The sequence below is a fragment of the Monodelphis domestica genome, chromosome 2 (assembly GCF_027887165.1).
Source record: "Monodelphis domestica isolate mMonDom1 chromosome 2, mMonDom1.pri, whole genome shotgun sequence".
Lineage (NCBI taxonomy): Eukaryota > Metazoa > Chordata > Mammalia > Didelphimorphia > Didelphidae > Monodelphis > Monodelphis domestica.
Window position 1 is genome coordinate 230,610,557 of NC_077228.1, and position 22,050 is coordinate 230,632,606.

Sequence of the window (22,050 nt, forward strand, 5' to 3'; positions counted from 1 at the left end):
AGATGGGATATGGTAATTTAAACATTTGTCTCACTGACTCACTCTGACTCAAAGCCACTAACCATCATCATAAGATTCAAAGGTGAATAGATGATCAGTGTCTAAAATTCAATATTCCTTTTCTAATGAGAAAAATTAGTCAAATAACATTAATATCAAAAGTCATAGTCTAGATTTCTACTTCTCTGATTTGCCCTTTTATCTGTCTTGCAGACTTACTATAACTCTAATTTGAGATCACGATCCTTGGCAGTGTTAAACCTTCTGAATCCCTACATTCAGAGCTGCAATGAGAATCTCTATTTTCGTCACTTAGTAATTGAAATGGCAGAAGTGAACCCCTACATAAAAGGTAGCCAAAGTGAGATGATAAGCATAGAAAATGTTCTAGGATATTGAGAAATGCACCAATTACATCTTGTTAATAACTCAGACCTTTCCACTTGTACTTACACAAAAGCAATACAAATATTAGCCAGAAGCACCTCTGGATTACATTTTCCCTTTTTTATTTATATTCTGGTCTGATCATGGTCTAGTTTGGGACTGCAACAGTGGCCTATGAGGTCATGTTAATTTGAAAAATTGACACCCAAATGAGAACTCACATTTAATTCTGAACCAAAATCCTTTATGAATAGCAAGCCTCTACCTAAAAATGCTATATAAATGTGAGCTAGTATTATTATTATGGGCAAAAAATATAACAAGACAGATTAGAGCCTGGAATTGTTTAAATGAGATTTCCAATAAATAAATGTTCGTTTCATGAAATATATTCTGAATAATTACTATGTATAAGACAGTAAAAATTAAATTAAGAGATCCTTAGGAAGTTTATAATTTAGTTGAGGAGAGAAGTACAAAACATGAAATAATTAGAGGAGCTAATAATCAGGTCTTAGAGAAATGAAGAATTAGAAGGATAGATACTTCAAAGGCAGGTCAGATGGGATTTGCAGACCTACCAGATCAAAAAAAAATGTTTTAATCAGGGCTAGCAATGACATGAAATTCAGATGGAAGTCATAAATCAAGAAAAAAGAAAATAGTAAAGAAAACCTAGAGACCTCAACATGTTTCTTTTTCTCACACTGAGGAGAAATTAATTTAAAGACAACTGAAAGAAAAAAAATCATTTTTGACTATAGATACCCTTTAATCTATAGAAACCACCGCTGCTTATTTCTTTGGATATACTACCAAGAAGTCAATGGGGAAAAAAAAGTCTCAACACCAAAATTTTAAAGTAGCACTTTCTATAGTAGCAAAGAACTAGAAATAAAGACATTTATCAATTGCAGAATATTCAAACTATGGGACATGAATGTAATAGAAGGAATAGTAATAATAGGAATAAAGGAATAGTAATACAGAGAAGCATGACTTACATAAACTTTCACAAAGTATGCAAACTAGGAAAATAATATACATAATAACATCAAAGTAAATTAAAAGAACAAGTTAAAATTGAATGCTATGAAATTATGATAATCAAGGTTGGCCCCAAAGAAGGGGCATATACTTCCCATCCTTTGCAGGGGAATATGGGGAAGATAAGGTATGGAACACTGAATAAATGTGACTGTTGGATTCAGATGATATTTTGCTGAGCTTTTTTTTTCTTTTTTTATTCATTGTTAAAACAGATGACTGGGAAAGGAAAAGGATGACTAAGGAAAAGGTAGGTAATGTGAAAAACAAAAGCAACCAATAAAAGATTAAAAAAAAGGCAAATATAGCCATCTTGGGCTAGCAGGGGCCTTAAGAGATCTTAATATAGCCCTATATCTTCAGAAACATAAACCTAAATTAGGATGAGAATATGTCCTAAATGAAGACTACCAGAGGAAATGTTAACAGCTCTCTCGGTAAATTTGTTCCTAATATAAAGGATTATTCTAAGTAGCCCAGATAATTTTCTCCTAGCACTCCTCTTATTTTCAGTACACCTAAGGGCAATTTATTTCTAAGAAATTCTTCCCTACCACACATGGGTCTTTCCCCTATACAGATTGGACAGAAATATATTCATATCAACCTGAAAAGTACACTGTCCTGAATAAGTAGAACAGGAATTTACAAACACAAAGACTTTTCTTCTTCCCTCCTCTTGCCCCAAAACAAAAGATTACTACCCAAATCATACTTTAGGCCACACAGGAAAAGGGGCAAGGAAGCAAAGCAGAAGAGTTCCAGTTTGAGGATGAAGTAAAAAAGCCATAGGGAGGAGATAGAAAAAGCAATTGTTAAGCAATTTCCAAGGACTTGGCAGAAAACCTGAGAAGGGACTTGATTGACATGGGGAACAAAATAGCCAGTATGGCAATGGGAAAGGACAATAAAGAGTTAGCCTAAAAGAAAAAAGAAACTAGTATATGTACTAGTACAAGTCCTAGCGCACAACTAAGCAAGTATTAGTAAGTACAAAGAGTTTTTATCTTGTTGGAACATATCTTTTTTTAAAATCATATACAACTTACCCTCTTATTCCATAGTTAATTAATTTAAATTAACTTAAATTTAAATGAATCAACATTAATAAAGAATTCATTAAGAACTTTACTGGATTTGTAATAGGTCTCAATTACCACAAATTTCTTTCTGGGACAACAATCTATTCCTTGACAGGGAGGCCCACTACTGGACAACATCAATCTATTAAGTTACTTCCTCTATTCCACTTTTCCTGAAATATTAAAAAGAAGGCAGCAAAGTCTATTTATAGTCCTATGGAATTTCCATTGTCCTTTGGGTCAAGTGGTCTCTGGAAAGCTAGTCAACTCTTTGTCCACTCCATCACTCACGTTTTCCCATGGTCATTGCCATCAAATCTACTGAAGCAAACCCAATACAGAAGGGTTTCCAGGAGTTCTCTCCTTAGCACTCCACTCTCAAAGGCAGGGAATCCTGGACCTGAGATAGAATCTAGGCCATTGGAAGAGAACAAGTTACCAGTTCATGAAGCTGGCCAGCTCACTGTAAAGTCTCTGAATCTGAAGTAGTCATTCAAATCTTGGGCAACAGGGCAGCATCCTGCTGTGATAGGATTAGTATTGTCAAACTTTGTTTCTCCAAGTTCACTGAATGTGAGGTATGTGCTCTTCCTCATTACCAAAGAACAAAAGATCTGTCTGACCCACCTATTGTGCCACACCAGGAACCCAGGTTTTGCCAAAAGAAAACATGACCAGAGGGGGAAATCAGGGCAGTCTGAACAGAGACCAGCTAATTCTACCCTACTCTCCCCTTGGAAGCCAAACTGCTACAGATCACAAGGCAAGCTGAACTAACTCCAGTCAAGATGGATGCATAGGGAAAAAGATGCAAGGAGAAGCATTTAAGAACTAAAATGAAGAATTCAGGCCTCCTCTATATACCAAGAGTTTCTTGCCAACTAAAATGAGAAAAAAAAACTGGTTATCCCCAAACCAGTCACACTACTGTGTCACCTCCAAATCCAGGCAGTCTTGAGATTTCAGGTTGAACCACTAGAATTCCTGGGCAGGAACCACCCACTGTTCATTTTAAAACCAGCCAACATTGCATACTCTCCCTCAAATGATCCTTCCCATGAGAGGGACTTCAATCCATCTCTGGGAACTGCAAATCACAAACAGAAAAAAAGAGGGAGAAAAACAAACAAGAGATCCTTAATGGCCTTGTTTTCCTCCTTGAGCCCACTGGCCTCCCTCTTTCGTGATAATACATTACATGCGCCTTCCGAAGCTGTCCGGCACATCAAACGCCCAGCACTGGCTTTGATGTGTGGCTCCTCCAAAGGGAAATGGCAGGCAGATTAGATTCCCTCATGTTGGGATCTAAGAGGGCCTGTAAACATCTTGTGTGTGAGGGCTGCAGCACGCCGAGGGGAGGAGCAGCTTGCAATCGCTTCCAGACCTTCTGCAGTCCCAATTAGCAGAGATCTCCCTTCAGAGGACAGTGGGGACCCGGGGGGAAATTCCAGTGGATTTAGGAGACTTCCCCTCACGCACTAGGAAGAATCATAATGCTTCTTCTGCACAACCTTCCCCCAAAAGCTCTAATTGTCTCCAAGGAAAAAAGGCTCAAAAAACCCAGCCAGGCTTCCTATCCAATAGGTATAAGCCTGGCCCCCACTGACCTCAGAAAACAGTTTCACCTTCTCAAGCAAAAGACAATGAGCAAAGAGAAGACACAAAAATATCTGTTGATTGGTTTGTTCATGGAAAGCAATGAAGAAGTTCACTTTAGTAGTAGAACTACTGTTTATAAAACACCACTGGCAAAGTCCAACAAATCTATTCTTTCCCTGGGGCTTAAATGCCTGTGGCTTAAATGTTAATGTTAAATGGTTAAATATTTGTCTTTGCAGATGCAAGCTTTTCAACTAAGCAGTTCATTATATTAAATATGTCTATCCATCCCACTTCCATAAAATATACAGTTGCTGGCAATAAGGCTCATGAAGTCAGAGTAAGGTATGGTATTCGAAGCTCTTTTGTACTTTTGGGCCTTCTGTTTAGGTTTAACCCAGCTAGGGCTGGGACACACAAAACTACAGCCAAGTTAAACCAAAGGCCAGAGCCACTCCCTACACCAAAACAAAGAAACTGACAAAGGTGTAACTTCAAGACCTAAGCCACTCTTTTTCTGCCAACTTTGATGCATCACCAAGAGAAAAGGCAGCATCTCCAAGATGTGGGCTGGAAACTCCTTAAATAAATCAATCCACGAGCATTTATTGAGCACCTAGACACTAGAAATACAAGTACAAAATATGAAATTATCCCTAATAAGGAATTTACAGTTTAATGTGGGAGGCAAGTACATATATACTGAATATAAAAACAACATAAATCAATACAAAGGAAGTTAAATTCAAAGTACTTTGGGACAGAGGCCACTAAAAGTTGCAGGAATTAGGAAAGGCTTCACTTAAAAGGTGGTACTCAAGCTCTATCAAGAAGGAAAAGAAATATTTTATGAGGAAAAACTAAGAAGAAAATGAATTCCAGGTACAGGGAATAGCCAATGCAAAGGCCCAGATCCAGGAAATGAGGTAGGTCTGCCTAGTTGGATCAAAGAGTACCAGAAGAGGAATCATGTAAAAGGAAGAGGCAAAAAGAGGTTAGGCAGGGGGCACCTGGGAAGCTCAGTGGATTGAGAGCTAGGCGTAGAGGTTCAAAATCTGGCCTCAGACACTTCCCAGCTGTGTGACTCTGGGCAAGTCACTTGACCCCCATTGCCTAGCCCTTACCACTCTTCTGCCTTGGAGCCAATACACAGTATTGACTCCAAGATGGAAGGTAAGGGTTTAAAATTAAAAAAAAAAAAAAGAGGTTGGGGCAGGCTAAGTGGGACTCAACCAAGGAAACCTAAAGAGAGTTTATATTTTATCCTAACAGCAACAGAGAACCAACAGAGTATACTAAACAGAAGACTGACATGGTCAGATCCATCATTAAAGAAAATCATTTTGGTAGCTGTGTAGAGGATAAACTAGAGCAAAGAGAAACTTCTGGTAGAGAAGCATTGCATAGGGTGATGAGGGGCTGAAAGAAATAGGGGAAAAAAGGACAAAGGAGACACATATTGTGAAGAGAAGAAAAAACTTGGCAATTCTGCCTTGTACTCAAACTGGACTTTACTGTGCTCCTTACAGTAGTTCATCTCCACTCTAGAAGAGTTATCTTCCCTTAAAACACAGATCAAGCACCATCTTCTTCATGAAGTCTTTTTGGGCTGCCACAAATGCTAGGGCCCTCTCTTCCTTTTTTTTAACCACTTTACATATATTTGTACATTTATTCCCTTGATATTCATGCTGCACTTACATGTATTCATATATTTATTTGTCTTCTTTTATTAATTAGAATTTAAGTTCTAGAACAAAATTCTTTCATTCTTTGTACTCATATCCTTAGCCCCTAGCTTAGCACATATTATTAAGCTATTAAATGATTGAGGAAGAGCAGAGAGTCAAACAAAGATATCTCACGGATTATATGCCTGGGAGAAGATCAAAAGAGTGGGGGTGCCTTCAACAGAAATAGAAAGGTTGAGAAAAAGGATGGGATTTTTTCAGAGTCAGTGAGTTTGTACTTTCTCTGAACACTCAGTTTAAACAGGGAGGAAGAGGGAGATTAGGGCTTGGGGGAAGAGATTATGGCACATGTATGAGATTTTTGAGTTATCTGCTGAGAGATAATAATTAAAGACATGGGAGCTGATGGCATCACTGAGAGAGAAAACAGAAGGAAAAAGGGCCCAGTACAGATCTGAGACCCAAGTAGAGGGACGAGCAGGTATGAATGATGAGTAAACAAGAAAGGGACTGAGAAGGCAGAGAAGGACAAAAAGCAGGAGAAAACATTGTTATAAAAACAAAGAGTAGAACTTCAAGATAAGCATGGCCCCAGTCTAGACACAGGACTCTTCCTCTCCCCAGCACCCAAAGAAATAGACTACCTCAAAAGAACATAAAAAACCATTTTCAGAAGAACAGGGTGCAGCATTGAAGGTACATAGGGTTTGAGCATTTCCACACTATAAGAGGGTGAAAAAGCTCCCAACCAAACATGAGCCGATCTACCCTCCCCCACCCCACCTACAGAGCCAGAGTCAGAGTCAGAGCCAGCGCGCGCCAGAATCAGCGAGTGAGCAAGGGGCACCTCTAGGTCCTTGGGAGCTGACTAGGACCACTGGGGACTTTTCTTTGAGAGCAGTTTCACCGGAGACCCCTGCGCACTGGGGAGTGCAGACTGTGAGCACTCTCGTGAACAGCTGAGGCTGCGGAGATTCGAGAGCTTGCCTCAGGCAAAAACCTTGCTCCTTAACTCCATAAACAGAGAACCTGCCCATCTTACTCAGATTTCTGACTAAAAACGGAAGGAAAAACCATCATAGGGATGGCTAATTGTGCCCAGGACCAACAAACACCCTCCAAGAAAAACAGGAAGAAGGCATTGACTCTGGAAAATTTTTATGGAGGGAAAACCCAGGCTACAGAGGAAAAAGAGGAAGAAATTCAAACAAAATCAAAACTTTCCCCCCAAAATGGAAATTGTCCACAAGCTCTGGAAGAGTTCAAATTGGAGCTCATCAAAAAGATGGAAGCCTTCTGGCAAGAAAAGTGGGAAATAATTCAAAGAGAAAACAGTAGTCTAAAGGACAAGAACTCCCAATTGGAGAAATAGCTGGAAGCCACAAAAAGCAGGATAGACCAAACTGAAAAGGAAAAGTAGTCTTTAAAGATCAGAATTAGGCAACTGGAAGACAATGATCTTGCAAAACAGCAAGAATTAATAAAACAAAGTCAAAAACTGACAAATTAGAAGAAAACATAAAATATCTCACTGACAAGGTGACAGATCAGGAAAACAGAGGAAGGAGAGACAATTTGAGAATCATTGATCTACCTGAAAAGCCAGAAATAAACAGAAATCTTGATGTCATAATACAAGAAATCATCCAAGAAAACTGCACTGATGTTCTTGAACAAGGGGGCAAAATAGACATCGAAAGAGTTCATAGAATACCCTCTACACTAAATCCCCAAAAGACAACTCCCAGGAATGTAATTGCCAAATTCCAAAGCTTTAAAGCTAAGGAGGAAATTCTACAAGAAGCCAAAAAGAGACAATTCAGATACCAAGGAGCACCAATCAGGATCACACAAGACCTGGCAGTTTCCACACTGAAGGACCTCAAGGCCAAGTTTGATATCCAAACACAAAGATCAAGAGAAACATGAAAAGGTAAATATGAAAGAGAGGGAAAAGGAGAAAAATGTTTTTTTGTTTTTTTAATTCAAACGCTCTTCTTTAAGGGCTACAATTAGATCAAATTATATATACTAATATATGGGGGAAATGTTATTTGTAACTCTCAAAGTTGTATTCATTATTATTGCAATTAGAAGAATCACTTATAGGAAAAGATTGAGGCATTAAGGGCTATAAGATGATGTGCAAAAAAAGAAAAAAATGGGGGGGGATCAATGGTGGTACCAAGAGATATTTGAAGAAATAAAATAAATATAATTTTTTCCACACAAAGATTCACATGGGAAGGAGAGGGGAAGAATAGTCTTATAAGAAGGAGAGGAAGAGAGTGCTAATAGGTAATACTTAAACCTCACACTCAGTGAAATCAACTCTGAGAAGGAAGAGCATCTAGATCCATTGGGATCCTGAATTTTATCTTATCCTACAGGGTAAGGGAGAAGGGGAAACTGAGGGGTATTAGGTGAGGGAGAACAAAAAGGGAGGGAAGGAGAGGGGGGAGGGAACTTAACAGACCCTAAAAAAAAAACCAAAAAAAAAACAAAAACTAGAGGGGAACAAAAAGAGAGGGACCAGAAAGGGAAGCATATGAAGAGAGGGGATTGGGGGGATTGATTAAAAGTAAACCACTGGTTTAAAAGGATATAGCAAAAGAAGAAAGGACAGAACTAGGAGAGGCTATCAAATTGCCAGGGAATTCACAAATGACAATCATAACTTTGACCGTGAATAGGATGAACTCACCCATAAAACGTAGACAAATAGGAGGGTGGATTAGAATCCAGAATCCTACCATATGTTGTCTACAAGAAACACACCTGAGGCAGATAGATACTCACAAGGTCAGAATTAAAGGTTGGAGCAAGACCTATTGGGCCTCAACTGATAGAAAGAAGGCAGGAGTTGCAATCATGATATCTGACAAAGCCATAGTAAAAATAGACCTGATTAAAAGGGATAGGGAAGATAAATACATCCTGGTAAAAGGGAGTATAGACAATGAGGAACTATCACTAATCAACCTGTATGCACCAAATGGTATAGCACCCAAATTTCTAATGGAGAAACTAGTAGAATTGAAGGAGGAAATAGATAGTAAAACTATACTAATGGGAGACCTGAACCTACCACTATCAAATTTAGATAAATCAAATCAAAAAATAAGTAAGAAAGAGGTAAAAGAGGTGAATGAAATCTTAGAAAAATTAGAGTTAATAGATATATGGAGAAAAATAAATAGGGACAAGAAGGAATACACTGTCTTTTCAGCAGCACATGGTACATTCACAAAGATTGACCATATACTAGGTCATAAAAACATGGCACACAAATGCAGAAAAGCAGAAATAATAAATGTAACCTTTTCAGATTATAAGGCAATAAAAATAATGATCAGTAAGGGTACATGGAGAGCCAAATCAAAAGTTAATTGGAAATTAAATACTGATTCTCCAAAATCGGTTAATTAGAGAACAAATCATAGAAACAATTAATAGTTTCATTGAAGAAAATGACAATGATAAGACATCCTTTCAAACTTCATGGGATGCAGCCAGAGTAGTACTCAGGGGAAAATTTATATCCTTGAGTTCATAGATCAATAAATTAGGGAGGGCAGAGTTCAATGAATTGGACATGCAAATCAGAAAACTTGAAAGCAAACAAATTAAAAACCCCCATAAGAAGACCAAATTAGAGATCCTAAAAATTAATGGAGAAATTAATAAAATCAAAAGTGATAGAACTATTGAACTAATAATAAATAAGACTAGAAGCTGATATTTTGAAAAAACAACAAAATAGACAAAGTACTGGTCAATCTAATTAAAAAAAGGAAAGAAGAAAACCAAATAAACAGTATCATAGATGAAAAGGGGGACCTCACCTCCAATGAAGAGGAAATTAAGGCAATCATTAAAAATTATTTTGCCCAATTACATGGCAATAAATATGCCAATCTAGGTGATATGGATGAATATTTACAAAAATATAAATTGCCTAGATTAACAGAAGAAATAGAATTCTTAAATAATCCCATATCAGAAAAAGAAATCGAACAGGCCATCAAAGAACTCCCTAAGAAAAATCCCCAGGGCCTGATGGATTCACAAGTGAATTCTATCAAACATTCAAAGAAAGCTAACCCCAATACCATACAAACTGTTTGACATAATAAGCAAAGAGGGAGTTCTACCAGATTCCTTTTATGACACAAATATGGTACTGATTCCAAAGCCAGGCAGGTCAAAAAAGGAGAAACATAACTACAGACCAATCTCCTCAATGAACATAGATGCAAAAATCTTAAATAGGACACTAGCAAAAAGACTCCAGCAAGTGATCAGGTAGGATTTATACCAGGAATGCAAGGATGGTTAAATATCAGGAAAACCATCCACATAATTGACGATATCAACAAGCAAACCAACAAAAAGCACATTATTATCTCAATAGACGCAGAAAAAGCCTTTGACAAAATACAACACTCATTCCTGTTGAAAACACTAGAAAGTATAGGAATAGAAGGGTCTTTCCTAAAAATAATAAACAGTATCTATCTAAAACCATCAGCTAACATCATCTGCAATGGGGATAAACTAGATGCATTCCCAATAAGATCAGGAGTGAAACAAGGATGCCTATTATCACCTCTACTATTTAACATTGTGCTAGAAACACTAGCAGTAGCAATTAGAGAAGAAAAAGAAATTGAAAGTATTAAAATAGGCAATGAGGAGACCAACCTATCACTCTGTGTGGATGATATGACAATCTACTTAAAGAGTCCTAGAGAATCAACCAAAAAGCTAGTTGAAATAATCAACAACTTTAGCAAAGTTGCAGGATACAAAATAAACCCACATAAGTCATCAGTATTTCTATATATCTCCAACATATCTCAGCAGGAATTAGAAAGAGAAATTCCATTCAAAATCACCTCAGACAATATAAAATACTTGGGAATCTATCTGCCGAGACAAACACAGGAACTATATGAACACACTATAAAACACTCTCCACACAACTAAAAGTAGATCTGAGCAATTGGAAAAACATTAACTGCTCATGGGTAGGACAAGCTAACATAATAAAAATGACCATCCTACCCAAACTTATCTATTTATTTAGTGCCATACCCATCGAACTTCCAAAAAAATTTTACTGAATTAGAAAAAACCATAACAAAGTTCATTTGGAAGAACAAAAAAAGATCATGGATATCCAGGTAAATAATGAAAAAAAATACAAAGGAAGGTGGCCTTGCAGTACCAGATCTCAAACTATTCTAAAAAGCAGTGGTCATCAAAACAATTTTGTACTGGCTAAGACAGAAAGGAGGATCAGTGGAATAGAGTTGGGGTTAAGTGACCTTGGCAAAACAGTTTATGACAAGCCCAAAGATCCCAGCTTTTGGGACAAAAATCCACTATTCAACAAAAACTGCTGGGAAAATTGGAAGACAGTGTGGGTGAGATTAGGCTTGGAGCAACACCTCACACCCTAAATCAAGATAAACTCAGAATGGGTGAATGACTTGGACATAAAGAAGGAAACTATAAGTAAATTATGTGAACACAGAAAAGTATATATGTCAGACCTTTGGTAAGGAAAAGATTTTAAAACCAAGCAAGACTTAGAAAGAGTCACAAAATGTAAAATAAATAATTTTAACTACATCAAATTAAAAAGTTTTTGTACAAACAAAACCAACGTAACCAAAATCAGAAGAGAAATAACAAACCTCTGACAAAGGTCTAATTACTCATATTTACAAAGAACTAAATCAATTGTACAAAAAAATCAAGCCATTCCCCAATTGATAAATGGGCAAGGGACATGAACAGGCAGTTCTCAGCCAAAGAAATCAAAACCATTACTAAGCACATGGAAAAGTGTTCTAAATCTCTGATAATCAGAGAGATGCAAATCAAAACAACTCAGAGGTATCACCTCACACACTAGCAGATTGCCTAACAGGGCAGCTATGGAAAGTAATGAATGTTGGAGGGGATGTGGCAAAGTTGGGACATTAATTCATTGCTGGTGGAGTTGTGAATTGATCCAACCATTCTGGAGGGCAATTTGGAACTATGCCCAAAGGGCGATAAAAGACTGTCTGCCTTTTGACCCAGCCATAGCACCTCTGGGTTTGTACCCAAAAAAGATAATAAGGAAAATGCCCTTCAACTGGGGAATGGCTGAACAAATTGTGGTATATGTTGGTGATAGAATACTATTGTGCTCAAAGAAATAATAAAGTGGAGGAATTCCATGGGAACTGGAACAACCTCCAGGAAGTGATGCAGAGTGAGAGGAGCAGAACCAGGAGAACAATGTACACAGAGACTGATATGCTGTGGTACAATCAAATGTAATAGACTCCTCCATTAGTGGTAATGCATTGATCCTGAACAACCCAGAGGGATATAGGAGAAAAAACACTATCCACATTCAGAGGAACAACTGTGGGAGTAAAGAAAAGAAAAACAACTGCTAGAATACATGGGTCGAGGGGGATATGATTGGGGATGTAGACTCTAAGTGAACATCCTAGTGCAAATACCAACAACAGGGAAATGGGTTCTGATCAAGGACACATGCAATACCCAGTGGAATTGTGCATCGGCTATGGGAGGGGTTGGGGGAGGGGAGGGAGGAATAGAAAATGATTTTTGTAACCAAGGAATAATGTTTGAAATTGACCAAATAAAAAAATAATGTCAAAAAATTTTTAAAAACAAACAACAGAGTAGAGAGTATCCACAAGAAAAGGGTGGTCAAGAGTGTTAAATTTAACAGAAAGGTAAAGTATAATAAGGGCTGAGAAAAGCGCATCAGATTTATCAAGTGAGAGATGACTGGAAACACACCGTGGTGCATGTATGCTAATAAAATATTACGATACTATAAGAAACAAATATGATGAATACAAAGAGGCAAAGAAAGACTTAACATGAATTGGATGCAGAATGAATTAAACAAAGCCAAGAAAATTATATAAAATAATTACAGCAGGAGCAATTAGTTGGCTCAATGGATGGAGAGCCAGAACTAAAGATGGGAAGTCCTGGGCTCAAATATGACCTCAGACACTTCCTAGTTGTGTGACTTAAGCAAGTCACTTAACTCCGTCCCCCCCACCTGCCTAGTCCTCACTGTTCTGCTTTGGAACCAATACTTAGTATCAATTCTAAGAAAGAAAAAAAAGTTTAAAAAATAATAAATAAAACAACAATGAAAAGAAAAAGAAAACACTTCAAAATAACAAAAAAGCAAATACTGCAAAATTACAAAGAAAGTAAACATGGTTCCAAAGGAGAGATAAAACACAACATCTCCACATCCCTTAATCCTTTGTAGAGGAGAAAGGTCCAAAGGTATACACACAATATATTTGCAATTTTTTTTAATGTATCCATCAGTTTTATTTACAAATCTTTTTTCTCTTTTTCCTCCTTTTTAGCTATTTTTAAACAGTCATTGTAAAATGGAATGGCTCTCTGGAAAAGGGAAAAGGAAAAGCTACAAAGGGGGAAATACAAACACCATTAAAAACATTTTTTTAAAGAAGTCATTGAGATAATATATGTATAACCCAGTGAAATTGCTTGTTAACTCTGGGAGGAGGAAGGGTAGGCAACAAGAAACATGTAACCATGGGGAAAATTTTTTTAATTAAAATTTGAAAATTAATAAAAAATAAAGAAAGAAGTCATTGATAATTTTGGAGAGAGCAGTTTGAGTTTAAGAATGAAGCTGGAAGTGAGAAGAGAAGAGAAAGTAGAACAATGAATAGATGGCTTTTTTTGTGAGTTTGGAAGATAAAAAGCAAAAAGATACAGGATATTTAGTTAACTAGCATTTGTTAAGTGCCTACTATGTGCCAGGCATTGTGCTTACCTAAGCTATGTTGTGCTGTGCTGTGATGAAGGTAAAAAAACAGTCCTTGCACTCAAGAAGCCATAGTTGTCTTCCCAGTTAGACTATGAACAAACAAGATATATATACAGGATAAATTGGGGGTAATCATAGAAGGAAGGGATTAAGATTAAAGACTGAGAAAGGCTTCTTGAAAATGGTAGGATTTTAGCTGAGATCTAAGGGAAGTGAGGGATGCTAGAAGAAAAAGAGGTGAAGGTAGCATGAAAGACAGCTAGTGGAAAAGCTAGGTATCAGAAGAGTGTAGAGGCAAATATCAACTGAATACTTGGAGGGGAACAAGGTATAAGAATACTAGAAAGGTAGGAAGTAGGGGTGGGTTATTAAGGGTTTTATTTGTTTTATTTTTTAAAAGAATTTTTTAAAATTAAAACCCTTACCTTCCATCTTGGAATCAATACTGTGTATTGGTTCCAAGGCAGAAGAACAGTAAGGGCTAGGCAATGGGGGTTGTCATATTTGAACCTAGGATTTCCCATCTCTAGGTCTGACTCTCAATCCACTGAGCTACCCAGATGCCCCCCTTTTTTAAATTTTTTAACCCCTACCTACTAAGAATTGATAGTATTGGTTCTAAGGCTGAAAGAGCAGTAAGGGCTAGGCAATTGGAGTTAAGCGACTTGCCCAGCTAATAAGTGTCTGAGGTCTGATTTGAACTCAGGTCCTATCAATTCCAGATTTAGCTATCCACTGAGCCACCTAGCTGCACCTAATACTATTTTTGGTTTTGGCTTTTTGTTGTTGTTGGTTTTTTTTGGTCAAGACTCTTATCTTCTGGCCTAGTATCATCGATTCTAAGTCAGAAGAGCAAAAAGGGCTAGGCAATAGGGGTTAAATGACTTGCCTAGGATCACACAGCCAGGAAGTATCTGAGGACAGAGTTGAACCCTGGTCCTCCTCCCAACTCTACATCTGGCACTCAATCCACTGTGCTACCTAGATGCCCCTCTATGAAAGGTTTTAAAAGCCAAACAGGATTTCCTATTTGATCCTGGAGGCTATAGAGAATGCCTATAGTTTTTATTTTGGGTTTTTTTGCTTGTGGAGAGGAAAGGTTGTTATATGGTTAGAATTGCTCCTCAAGAGAAGGAGCCAAAGTGGGGAGTAGTCTGTGACCGCCTGGAGTTGAGCCGCAGAGAGCGAAAGGTTCGATAGCCCATCTTGCTTCCTCCTCCGCCCCCGGCCTTCTGGAGGGAGCCAGATGGGGTTCTGCCTGGGGGACGGGGGTCGGGGAGAGGACACCTCCCTTCCCCCGCCTCGCTCCCCCTCTCCCGGCATGGTCCCCCCAGTGCCCGGCCGAAGATTGCCCCTCCCTGAGGATGCCGAGGGAGCCCTTTAATCCTCCGGGACCACTGTGGGGAGGGGAGGAAGATGTTTTCCACCCTCAAGAAGCTGGTGGGGTCGGACCAGGCTCCTGGTCAGGACAAGAACATCCCTACGGGGCTGCAGTCCATGAACCAGGCACTACAGAGGAGGTTCGCCAAAGGAGTGCAGTACAACATGAAAATAGTGATCAGAGGAGACAGAAACACAGGAAAAACCACCCTATGGCACAGACTCCAAGGCAAGAAGTTTGTGGAAGAATATATACCTACCCAAGAGATACAAGTCACCAGTATCCATTGGAATTACAAAACTACTGATGACATTGTAAAAGTTGAGGTCTGGGATGTAGTTGACAAGGGAAAGTGCAAAAAACTAGGAGACAGTTTGAAACTGGAAAATGATCCTCAGGAGGCAGAATCAGAAATGGCTCTGGATGCTGAGTTATTAGATGTATATAAGAACTGTAATGGGGTAGTTATGATGTTCGATATCACAAAGCAGTGCATAAAGAATTTGAAATGTCTAAGAAAACATTAAAAAGATGCAGGACCACACAAAGTAAACCAAGAAGAGATTTGTCCTGAACACAGCACAATTCTGAATGATCTAAGAGATGGATTTTCAAGATATTTCGCAAGAATAATGCCAAAAATGGGGGGGGGGGGAAGAAAGGGGGCAATATTACTGTCTCAAAAAAGGGGTAAAGTTCAGAAAGTGAAAGGTTACTGAGCCATATACCTACTTTATGACAATGATCTTGAAGACCTCCTTGCTGAAAGAGAGAGGAACCCCCATGTTTTTTCAAACAATATTCTACACTAGACCACATATCTATAGTTAGGTAATTTACTAAAATTCAGGAAATAACCCAAAAATATCCCATTCATTGATTCTGTAATCAGTTTTGAGTTCATAGAGCAAAATGCAGCATTAAAATTAACATTCAACCAGAAAAAAAAAATTGCTCCTCAAGAAAATTAACATGAGGGGGTAGCTAGGAGGTCCTGGATTTAAATCTGGTTTCAGACAATTCCTAGCTTGTGTAACTCAGGGCAAGTCACTTAACGTCCATTGCCTACTATCCCGTACCACTCTTCTGCTATAGAACCAATATATAGTATTGATTCTAAGATAGAAGGTAAGGGTTTAAAAAAGAAAAAGAAAAAGAAAATCAACATGACAACTGAGTAAGAGAAGAATTGGAGCAATTTAAAGAAGGGAGACTAACCAAAAAGACTACTGGAAAAATCTAGGCATAAGGTGATGAGAGCCTGAATGAAAGTGGTGACTGTTTCAGAGAAGGGGATGTATATCAAAGGATGTTAAAAAGGTAGAATCTGTAGAACTTGGCAACATGGAGAGTGAGAGAGGGTTAAGAACTGAGGATAACTCCCAAGCTACAAGCCTAGGTAACTGGGAGGATAAGATAGCAGCAGCCTTCATAGTAATAGGAAAGTTAGGAAAGGGGAGCCTGAACCCCTCAAATTAGAGCCTGAACACTTGTCAGCTCTATCAGATCTAAAAAAGGCTATCATGTCTGCCCCTGCTCTAAGCATCCCAGATTACAACAAGCCATTTACTTTATATGTGCATGAGCGAAGAGGAGTAGCCTCTGGTGTGTTAACTCAGACTTTGGGACCTTCTCAGCGCCCAATTGCTTATTATTCTGCCCAACAAGACCGAGTAGCAGCAGGAGCACCACCATGTCTTAGAGGAGTAGCTGCTACAGCCTTACTAGTAACAAAAACCGTTGATTTAGTATTGGGATGTCCATTAACAATAATGTGCCCACATGAGATAGAAGCATTATTGATAAAACATAGAACACGGGCATTCTCGGATCAGAGAATTACAAGGTATGACATAACCTTATTAAATAGTGAAAATATTACCTTAAAACGCTGTTCAACTCTTAACCCTGCCACCTTGCTTCCAGATTTACCCACTTCAGGAGAACCATTACATAACTGTGAAACATTAGTGTCCATGGCAGAAAAGCCTCGAGATAATCTCTTGGACACTCCCTTAGACAATGCAGATCTGATTTTATTTACCGGTTCCTCTTTTATGAGGGATGGCATATGTTACACTGGAGCTGCCGTAGTCTCAGAATTTGCCACTGAATGGTCAGCTTCACTACCTTCTAACATTAGCGCTCAAGGAGCAGAACTCATAGCTCTAAAACAAGCTTGTATAATTGCCAAGGATAAAAAGGCAACAATTTATACGGATTCTAGATATGCTTTCGGCATTTGTCACTCAGTCGGGATGTTATGGCTCCAGAGAGGATTTTTAACCTCAGCTGGAAAATCCATAGCTAATGCAGAAATTATTAATGAAGTTCTTTCTGCTCTCAAACTGCCTAAAGCCCTAGCTGTAGTTCATTGCTCTGCCCATACAGGTGGCTCTGACCCTGTCTCTAGAGAAAATGACCAAGCAGATGCCGCTGCAAAACTAGCAGCCATAGAAGGACCTGGATTAATTTTAACATTAACAACCACTGATGATTTAAATTTATCACTTTCCTATAATGAAAAGGAAGTGGAAAAATGGAAACAAAAATTTAAAGCAAAACAGATTAATGGAGTATGGGTGTCATCTGAAGGAAAATCCCTGCTCCCTAGAAGTTTCTATAACCAAATTTGCCAATCTATTCATAAAAATGGTCATTTTGGCACCTAGGGCATCCATCGTGGACTATGTCAAGAGAGTATGGATAGCCCCTGGTATAACTACTATAGCCTCTAAAGTATGTTCAGCCTGCCCTATCTGCCAGGCATATAACCAACATGCATATCGTGGAAAAGCCTCTGGGGGACGTCCTCTGGCTTACACACCTTTTGAACATCTACAGATAGATTTCATAACGATGCCAAAGGCTGGACATTATAAATTTTGTCTGGTCATAGTAGATAAACTAACCAGTTGGCCGGAAGCATTTCCTATGACCCGAGCCACAGCAGATTTTGTTGCAAAGATACTTTTAAAAGAAATTATTCCTCGTTTTGGCCTGCCAGCACGTATTGACTCCGATAGAGGGAGTCATTTTACCGATTCTGTCTTAAACCAAATATATTCTTGCTTAGGGATAACTCCAAAATTCCATGTTCCATATCACCCCCAGAGCTCAGGCCAAGTGGAGAAGATGAATAAAGAACTTAAGACTATGATTGGCAAATTATGCACTGAGACCCATTTTAAATGGCCTGAAATTCTCCCTCTGGCCCTATTTTATCTTAGAAGCAGGCCTAGAGGAGACTTACATATTTCACCATTTGAGATGTTTTTTGGACATCCACCTATACAGGCTAAGCCTTTCTCCCTGGCTTATACATCGCTATTAGGGGGAAATATTACTATTGCTTCCTATATACAGGAGTTACAGCACAAACTACGTGAACTTCATGAATCCGGAGCTGCAGTACAAGCTGGACCATTAGACTTTTCTCTGCATGACCTGAACCCAGGAGATAAAGTTTATATCAAGAATTTCAGACTAGAGTTTCTCGAGTAAGTCAGGAGGCGTCCCACGGAACTGAGATGGTGGAGGCCTGGTACATGGATGACTCTGAGGAGGATCAGAGGAGACCCCACAGATTAGAGCCAGAGCGTCCGGTCAGCCTGGCCCATCTGCAGCAGCTCGGCGTCTTTTACTGGAAACTGGATGCTGACAAGTATGAGGATGACCCAGAGCTAGAGAAGATCCGAAAAGAAAGAAAATACTGCTGGATGGACATCATAACCATTTGTAAAGACAAATTGCCAAATTATGAGGAAAAGATCAAGATGTTTTATGAAGAACATTTACACCTTGATGATGAGATTCGATATATCCTGGATGGAAGTGGCTACTTTGACGTAAGAGATAAAGAAGACAAGTGGATCTGAATCTTCATGGAGAAAGGGGACATGATAACCCTTCCAGCTGGGATTTATCATCGCTTCACGCTGGATGAAACAAACTACGTTAAGGCAATGAGACTGTTTGTTGGAGAACCGGTCTGGACAGCATACAATCGTCTGGCTGATCATTTTGAAATTCGAGGACAATATTTGCAGTTTCTGGCCCAAAAAGGATAGTATTGCACCCTGGAGCCTGACACACTACTTGGAAATGGACTAAATATGATAATTAAGCAAACTATTGAGTTTTTCTTCCATGCCATGGACTTGAGTTTGAGTTCTTTTCAAGATTGTCTGATTCAAGAAAAGAAGAGTCATTAATTCAACATGGAATGAACTGAAATTGGGGATAAATCCTTATTTTAAAAAAATTTGTTTCTTTAAATAATATAAAGCAAGAATAATGGTTTGGGTTACATGGTGTAAAAAAGAAGATTCTTTCTTGTATAATGGATGATTTGCCTCACTGGGGGAGGTGTTACACCAGTAAGAAGTTGGGGAGGACCCAGTGATTAGGAAAAGAATTAGGTAAAAATCTATTGAGAGAGGAAAATGGTAACATGTCTCTCTCCCCCTCCCTAGAGTGAACAGGAGCAGGAGTTTAAGGTAAACTCTAAGAGAGGGAAAGATAATTCTCTCACCTTCTCAAGTGATATTCAAGCAGACTATTCCTTGAGACCCTTTTGGAGTAATGGTGGGGATGAGATGTCAGTCTTCCCTGTCAGCAGCTCTAGGGGAAGGTTTCTATATTACCTTCCCCAAAAGAGATATGTGGCAGGCCTTGTCTGGCCTCACCACAAAAGGACTGGCCTCAAGCTTTGGGGCCTGTCCCCAGTGACCTAAACACCCTTTTTATTGAATTAGGCCAACCAAAAATCTGACTGTTAACTAATGGATTTATTGAAAGGATAAGGTAAATGGGTTGAGGGGAAGTGGGTAGAGGTAGCCCTGACAGGTTATCTATTCAGTTGCAGGTCCAAGGGGCTGATGTCTGTGCCCACAAATGTCTCTGCCCCTTTCCCAGCTAAATGCCTTTTTTATAATCCAAATGCTAGTATATCCTAAAGGACTAACTTAGAAATAGTTCAATAGTTCAAATAGTCAAGGAGGACTTTCAGGAGGGCTGGACTCTGATCAGAGAATCCTAGCCAGCATCCCCTCAGGGGTCTGTGTTTGTAGCAGATGGAGGAAACTAGTAGGATTTCTGGAGAGAAAACAGCTACTGATTAAAGCAGGAAATCAAGGTCTTTACTGGTGGCTTCAGAAGTCCTTCAGCCAACTCAGAAACTGGACCTTCTAGCTCTTAGTCCTGAGATTGAGTAAAATCCTTTTTGGAAGTATCTCTTAAGTAGGATGTTAAACCTATCCCTTGCCTTGTGAAGGGTAGGTACCTGATACCATATAAGCATTAGAAATTTTTTCTAATTAATTGCTAAGTTAATCAGAAATCTTGTTTCTAATTCTGAACCTTTAAGAGGTTCTACATAAGATTCTACAAAAATTCGTTGTATCCCAAGTTAGTGTTCTCATAATAGGAGATTTAGCAGGCACATCTACCAATTACCTATATCTTGGAGAACTAGATCTTTGTGGCATTGTAAGAAAATCTGCCTAGATTTTCTATTGTAATCCATCTTAAAATCTTAAAATTTTCCATAAGACCTATACCAACCAGATTATGTTCCTGTCTTAGAGGTGAGAAAAAGTGAAAGATCAAGCTAAATGAAAGTTTCCTAAATTCTTAGTTCTTTAATAGGTAAAATGGACTGTCAGCTGATCAAATAATTCTCTTACATCCGTAGTAACCTCATTTACCCAAGTCATTGTTCCATGTAAGTAATCAAACAGAAAATGCTCAACTATTGACTTTTTAAAATTTGTCTTTAAAAATGTCTTTGCGAAGCAAAACTTTGTAATTATTGTAGAAACTGAATATTAAAGAAAAACGAAGTTCAAAAAAAAAAAGAATTTCAAGCGAACTGGAGCAACTCAAACTTCATGGGAAGGACCATTCCAAATATTATTAACTACTCCAACATCTATAAAGATTGGAGAAAGAGACTCTTGGATTCACTGCTCACATGTGAAGAAAGCATCTTCTGCTGAGACTGATTGACTCTATCCTATCATATGAATTGTGACTCTATCTTATCATATGAATTGGAGATAATAATCCATAGACAGATGGATGCTGTTTTTTCAAGAATATATTGAATTACTGATTTTTTCCTTATTTTTCTTATTTCTTTTCTTTTCTTTTTTGATCAGAATATTTTATTTTTTTCTCATTTTTTGTACTGAAGGTACACATAATTAATATTAATATTATTTTTTTTCCCTGCAGTAATACAAGTTAACATATATACTCTTGCTATTATATCAATATATACCTAAAAGCTTTAAACTATGGGAACCTGCCATTTATTGATAAAATATTATAGGACTGTGATTAATGTTTGTGTCTGATTCCAGGAAAAGGGATAAAAACAAGGAGCACAGACTAAACCTGAATAGTGCCAATAGAGCACACAAGAAATATTAAAGTGAGACTCGAGGTTGCGACGCTTAACTTATGTTTAAGTCCTACGTAGGACTTCCTTGTATCTACACTCTTTTCGAAGTACTCAAACAAGTACAAAGCTTGACTATCATGCTGGCTCCCTATATCCCTGAGGAAAAAAAATCAGACGAGGGAATGACATTTCCCCATCAAAATAGAATTCTAATTCTTTTCTTCTTATATTATGGCAACTTCCTGTAGTCTTGGCTACAAATAGCTAAGTGAAATATTACTGCATTCTGTCCTACATACTTGTGGGATAGAAATTACTTTAAACTGGACCTATACAAGGCCTATTTTGAATTTTTCTTATGTTTTTGATTATTTTTTTATTCTTTTGATAATTGACAAATACACCCCCATAACTGAACATTGCATTCTGAGCTAAACTTGATATTTTTTTAAATACTTACTTCAGGGGGGATTGTATTTTAATTTAAAATTTAAGAATTTTTTTTATTTTTGAATTTTTTTTTGTTTGTTTGAGATTGTATTTTTATAAAAATCCAAGAATTTTGTTTAAGATTTTACTTTTATAAAAAAAATTCAAAGATT

The 22,050-nt window shown here is 38.1% G+C and overlaps 1 protein-coding gene and 1 pseudogene across 5 annotated transcripts in view; one reads left to right on the forward strand and one right to left on the reverse strand.

Moving 5' to 3' along the window:
* Nucleotides 1-22,050, reverse strand: part of ASPSCR1 (ASPSCR1 tether for SLC2A4, UBX domain containing) — a 157,618-nt gene that overhangs the window by 111,271 nt on the left and 24,297 nt on the right. The gene's annotated exons all lie outside the window — the stretch shown is intronic.
* Nucleotides 18,537-20,298, forward strand: LOC103094411 (acireductone dioxygenase-like; annotated as a pseudogene).